Here is a 6,176-nt window from a genome sequence, read left to right on the forward strand (position 1 = left end):
GGATTTATAAGTATCCTGAGAGCTACTGAAACACCAGCCAGTTCATGCAGGGGAGTAGCCGTACACCTGCTCTGGGAGCGGGAAGGGTGTTATTCAGTTAACCCACCTTGTGAGACTCCAGCAAATTCACAGCAAGTAGAAACCATGCTTCTGTCCAGAGTGAACACGGTGATTTACTCTGTCATCCTATTTGCTGAAACTCCAGCAACGTCACATCAGGGAGAAAGTTAAAGTGAGCTGCATGTTAAAATGAATGTTAACCATCATGGTGACTGAATCCAGTTGCAAGTTCCCAACTGAGTACTAATGCCAGATTCTGCAGATATTGTGACTGCTTATCACACTCAGGACTGAAGCCTGGTTACTGAGGATGCTAGACTTTAATTGTCTGGTACCCATCTACTTCAAGCAAGCTTTAGTAATACCAGTCCCCAAGGTGTGGTAACCTGCCTCAATGACTATCGCCCACTGACACTTACATCCACAGTGATGAAGTGTTTTGAGAGACTGAGGTTGAAGCCTATCAGCTCCTGTTTGAGTGGCAACTTGGATCCACTCTAATTTGCTCACCGAAGCAACAGGTCCACAGTGGATGCCATCTCATTGGCTTTTCACACACCCTGAAACATCTGGACAGTAAAGATGCATACATCAGCTTGACATTTAACACCATCAGCCCCTCATAACTAATCAGTAAACTCCAAGACCTGGGCCTCAATACTCCCTTATGCAATTGGATTCTGAATTTCGTCACTTGCAGACCCCAGTCTGTTCAGATTGGCAACATCTCCTCCACGATCTTCTGCACAGCATCACCAAGGGGATGTGAGCTTAGCCCCGCTCTACTTGCTTTACTCCTATGACTGAGTGGCTAAGCACAGCTCCAACAGCACATTCAAGCTTGCTGATGCCATCACTGTTGTGGGCCGTATCAAAGGTGATGATGAATCAGCACACAGGAGAGAGATTGAAAATTTGGCTGAGGAATGTCATAGCAACAATCTCTCACTCAATGTCAATAAGACCAAGAAACTGACTTCAGGAGAGGGAAACCAGAGGTCCATCAGCCAGTACACATAAAAGGATCAAAGGTGGAGAGGGTCAGTACCTTGAAATTCCTAGCTGTCGCTATCCCAGAGGAACTGACCTGGCCCTTCATGTAAATATAATTGCAAATAAAGCACTACAACGCCTCTATTTCCATTGGATTGTGCAGAGATTTGGCACAACATCAAAAACTTTGAGAAAGTTCTATAGATGTGCAGCGGAAAGTATGCTGACTGGCCACGTTATAGTCTAGTTTGGGAACACCAATGCCTTTGAGTGGAAAGTCCTACAAAAGGTAGTGGTCTTGGACCAGTACATCACGGATAAAGACCTCCCAACCACTGAGCATATCTACACAAAATGTTCTCATAGAAAAGCAGCATCCATCATCATCAAGATTATCTCCAGGCTCTTTTCTCACTGTAGCCATTAGGCAGAAGGTACAAATGGTACTTGCACCACCAACTTCAGGAACAGTTATTATCCCTCAACCATCAGGCTCTTGAACAAAATGGGATAACAACACTATTTCTTTTTCTGGTGTTTCTATAACCAATTGTCTCGATTCAAGGACTCTTTATCTTGTTATTTTATGCTCATTATTTATTGCTATTTATTTATATTTGTGTTTGAACTGTTTGTTGTCTACTGATCCTGTTTACAGCTACTGTTATATAGATTTGATAAGTATGCTTGCAGAAAAAGAATCTGAGGGTTGTATGTGGTGACATGCAAATACTCTGATAAATATTTTTACTTTGAAAATAGACTGGTGTTTAATACTGTGGGTCTGTGAGAAATAAATCAGTTCTATTTCAGATCCTGTGTTGCAGGTGCATGGGTCTGTCACATGCCCACTTTACAGTAGAGGCCACTCAGTCCAGCTGGTCCCTGCCTGTCTTTCTGTTCCATATCTGTCAGAAACACACTGAGTCTCAGCAATTTGCAGAACGGTAAACTTTATTTTTCGAGTCTGCAGAGTCGGACCCAACCAGCTCCTGCTAGATTGTGTGCCGAATTACACTTTGCACAGTTTTTTTATACCCTACTTGTTTACGACTTTGTGAGTTGCACCCGTGTGAGGTGCAGACATTCTTCCTTAATCTTATTACAAAATTACAAATGTGATTACCCTTTGGCCCACTTATCAGCCTCAGCGCATTTTGACCGTTATTGTTCAACCATTAAGCATGTCTTCCCGTTACCCGTATCGCTTCTTTAATCAGCAAGCTATTGTTTCATCCTCATTTTGCAAATTGGTTTATACGTTGCCCTGCAAGTTGCTTTGCACGCTCTTTCTGTGTCAGCACATTCTAAATGGACTCCTTAAGTACCGTCTTTAATTTAATCATTTCTCTCAATCCACCCTTTTTCTTTTTAGAATGTGCTATCAGTTGGGCTTTTGCCACGGGTTTACATAGGCTTCTTCCTCTAGCTCTATTTCCCTTTGTAGGAGTACCTGAACAGGATCAGCTGGGGCCCCTGGTTGCATGACTTGTCTTGCCAGCCGAGCTACTAGCTCCCGCAAGCAGGGGATCAGACATGGTAGCAGAAGGAGGACCATCAATCCCCCTCCTATAACCCCTAAAGCGGTTCGCCACCAGCCTCCTTTCAACCATCCGTCCAGCCAGTCCCAATACCCCAGCGGCTTCCAGGTCTGTACCGGCACGTGGGCCAGTTTCCTTATTTTATCTGATATTTTTTTGAACCACCTTTCCGTTGTCATCTATCTTTAAGCAGCAGTTGGTTAGATTAAACTTTCCACATACTCCTCCTTCAGCCGCAAGCAATAGCAGTATATACATTACAGTCCCAAAGTTCATTCTGTCCGTCTTTTGAGCTTTAGCACCATTGGGTCTTCTCCCTGGACGCAAGTCCATTCTGCACCTTCTTCGGGCTTTACGGGTCCCTTGATTCTCGCGGCGTGGGTCCACCCTTTTTCTTTTGTCCTTACTGCGGCTTCGGTGGTCAGTAGCACCTGGAATGGGCCTTCCCACTGCGGCTGTAACTTCTCTGGCTTCCAAGTCTTAATCAGGACCCAGTCACCGGGCTGAGTTCGGTGGAGTGCGAAGTCCAGAGGTGGGGTTTGTGCGAGTAACCCCTTCCTGCGCAATTCTGCAAAAGAACGAGACAGTGCCTGTAAATAGTCCCTTACAAAGACATCTCCCCCTTGCAGGGAAGGATAGCCCTCCACCTTGTTCCAATATGGAAGGCCAAACAACATTTCATAAGGGGATACTCCTATATCTTTTTGAGGAGCCGTGCGGATTCTTAGTAGGGCCAGGGGTAGACACTTGGTCCAGGGTAGCTTGGTTTCCATCATTAGTTTTGTCAATTGCGTCTTCAAAGTACTGTTCATCCTCTCAACTCTTCCTGAGCTCTGAGGGTGCCAGGGGGTGTGCAGCTTCCACTGGATTCCTAAGGCATCACAGATTAGCTGGTGTGTTTTTGAGGCAAAGTGTGTTCCCCTATCTGAATCAATAGACCCCATTATTCCATATCTCGGGACTATATTTTCTAATAGGATCCGTGCCACTGTAGGGGCGTCCGCTTTAGTGGTTGGGAATGCTTCCACCCACCGAGTGAAGTGATCCACAATTACTAACAGGTACTTCCATCTCTGAACTTGTGGTAGTTCCGTAAAGTCTATTTGGATCCGATGGAACGGTCGGACGGCTAGTGTTTGTCCCCCCTTATGGGTGGCACGCATCATTTTCTTGTTTACCTTTTGGCAGGTGTAACAGCCCCACACCTCCTGTTGAGCTAGTGTGAATATCCCTTTACAAACATAGTCCCTTAGGATAGTGTCGCACATAGCTTGCACTCCCCAATGGCTTTGTTGGTGTAGTTGTTGCAGTATATGACGAGTTACTTCCTTATTCAGTACTTGCCGTCCGTCGGGGGTCTTCCACTCGCCTTCTGATGTTTGTCGGGCTCCCAGCTGGCTCATAGCGTCTATTTCTACTTGGGTGAAGACTGGTAGTTTGTTAAGCCCTTCCCTTATTGGTATCAGGGTTAGAAGTCGGACCGTTTTTTCCATTGCTGCCCGTTTGGCTTCTTCATCTGCGAGCCGGTTTCCTATTGCTTCCGGGGCTGTTCCTCGTTGATGTCCTGGAACGTGAACCACTGCAATTTCTTGAGGTAATGTTAGGGCTTCCAGAGTCATGCTTATCATTTGTTTGTGAGCTAATTCCCTTCCCCTGGCTGTTATCAACCCCCGTTCTTTCCAAATCTTTCCGAAGGTGTGTACCACTCCATAGGCATACTTAGAATCGGTGTATATAGTGCCTATTTTGTTTCTTAACAGTTGCAGTCCCCTCTGCAAGGCATATAGTTCACAAGACTGGGCTGACCAATTACCCGGGAGCCGGCCGGACTCCACCGTCTCCCTAGTCCTCCCGTTTATAATAGCATATCCACTGTGTCGTACCCCATTGATGCATCTGGAGGAGCCGTCGATATATAGTTCCTCGCCTTCAATTAGGGGAACTTCTTGTAGATCTTCCCTACTTTTTGTCTGAAGGTCTGTTAGCTCCACGCAGTTATGCTCGGTTTCCTCCCCTGTTGATTCCCCGTATAAGAACTGTGCCGGGTTACAACTATTGTTCTTTTCAAAGCTTAAATCATCCCCGACCATCAGAATGGTTTCATATTTCAGTATGCGAGAGTCCGTCAACCACCGCTGAGCTTTTTGGGCTAAGAAGGTGCTAACGGAGTGCGGGGTATACACCGTCATTCTTCCCCCAAAGGTTAATTTCCGTGCTTCTTCTACTAGTATGGCTGCTGCCGCTACGGCTTGTATGCATGTCGGCCATCCCCGGGATACCGGATCTAACATTTTTGATAAAAAGGCCACAGGTTGCCGCTTTCCACCTTTTTCTTGGGTTAGTACTCCTAACGCAGTTCCTTCATTGTTTGTTGCATACAGCTGAAAGGGCTTTTCCAGTGCTGGCAGTGTTAATACCGGGGCCCGAATTAGTTGCCCTTTTATTTTCCTGAACTTCTGTTCTTCTTCTTCGGTCCAGCTGATTATTCCCCGGTCTTCCTTTGCCAATTTGTCGTACATAAACTTCACCAGGGAGGTATAATTCTCTATCCAAATCCGGCAATAGCCCACTAAGCCCAGAAATTGTCTTATTTCCTTCTTTGTCCTGGGAAGCGGTATTTTAGTTATTCCCGCTATTCTTTCTGGGGTTATTTGGCGGTGCCCTTTACTGACTCTGTGTCCGAGATATGTTATTTCCTTCTCGACAAATTGCAGTTTCTTCTTGGACACCCGCAATCCTTTTTCTCCTAGGTAATTCAGGAGTCTTATAGTATCGTCTCGCACTACCTCCTCTGCTGGTCCCGATAGTAGTAGGTCATCGACATACTGTAATAGTTGGTTCTTTTCGGTACAATGGAATCCAGCCAATACTTGCTCCAGTACCTGTTCGAATAGGTTTGGGGACTCCGTGAACCCTTGGGGCAAGACGGTCCACCGGAGTTGCTTCTTCCGGATGTCTTGCCATGCTTTTGATACAAATTCAATTCGTATGAATTGTTCCCCTACTGCCGAATTAGGGTCCACCCCCGCATACTGTTGCACATTTTTCCGCACCCTATTGAGGAAGTCGGTTGGGCTCTCATCTTTCCCTTGGTGGTTTCCAAACGCCTTGGCAAAGTTGTGACCTTTTGGCACAGCCTCCCTTATTCCCTTAATGATGTACTCTCGCCACTGTCGCATATTGCGTCTTCCCTCTTCTGCTTGTTTGTCCCACTGTGGGTCGTTTACTGGAAATTTCCGGTCCCCCGGTAACTCATTCGGCTGTTCCCTTCCCCAAATTGATATTGCAGCTTGTCGAATCATTTGCCTCTCTTGTGCAGAAAATAGCGTTCCCATAATCGCATGCATTTCTTCCCAAGTGTAAACATTAGGTCCTAAGAATTGATCCAACTGTTCTGCCAGTCCCATTGGATCTTCTAATAAAGTTTTCATATCTTTCTTAAATCCTCGTACTTCGGTACTTGTCAGAGGGACGTTTACAAATCCTGTTCCTCCCCGTTCTCCTCCCATTGGAACCTCTCGAAGGGGACACAGCTGTACCTCTTCCTTTTTTAATTCGTCTTTCTTTTTCTTATCTGCTCCT

This window comes from Hypanus sabinus, chromosome 7 (assembly GCF_030144855.1).
Source record: "Hypanus sabinus isolate sHypSab1 chromosome 7, sHypSab1.hap1, whole genome shotgun sequence".
Taxonomy (NCBI): Eukaryota; Metazoa; Chordata; class Chondrichthyes; order Myliobatiformes; family Dasyatidae; genus Hypanus; species Hypanus sabinus.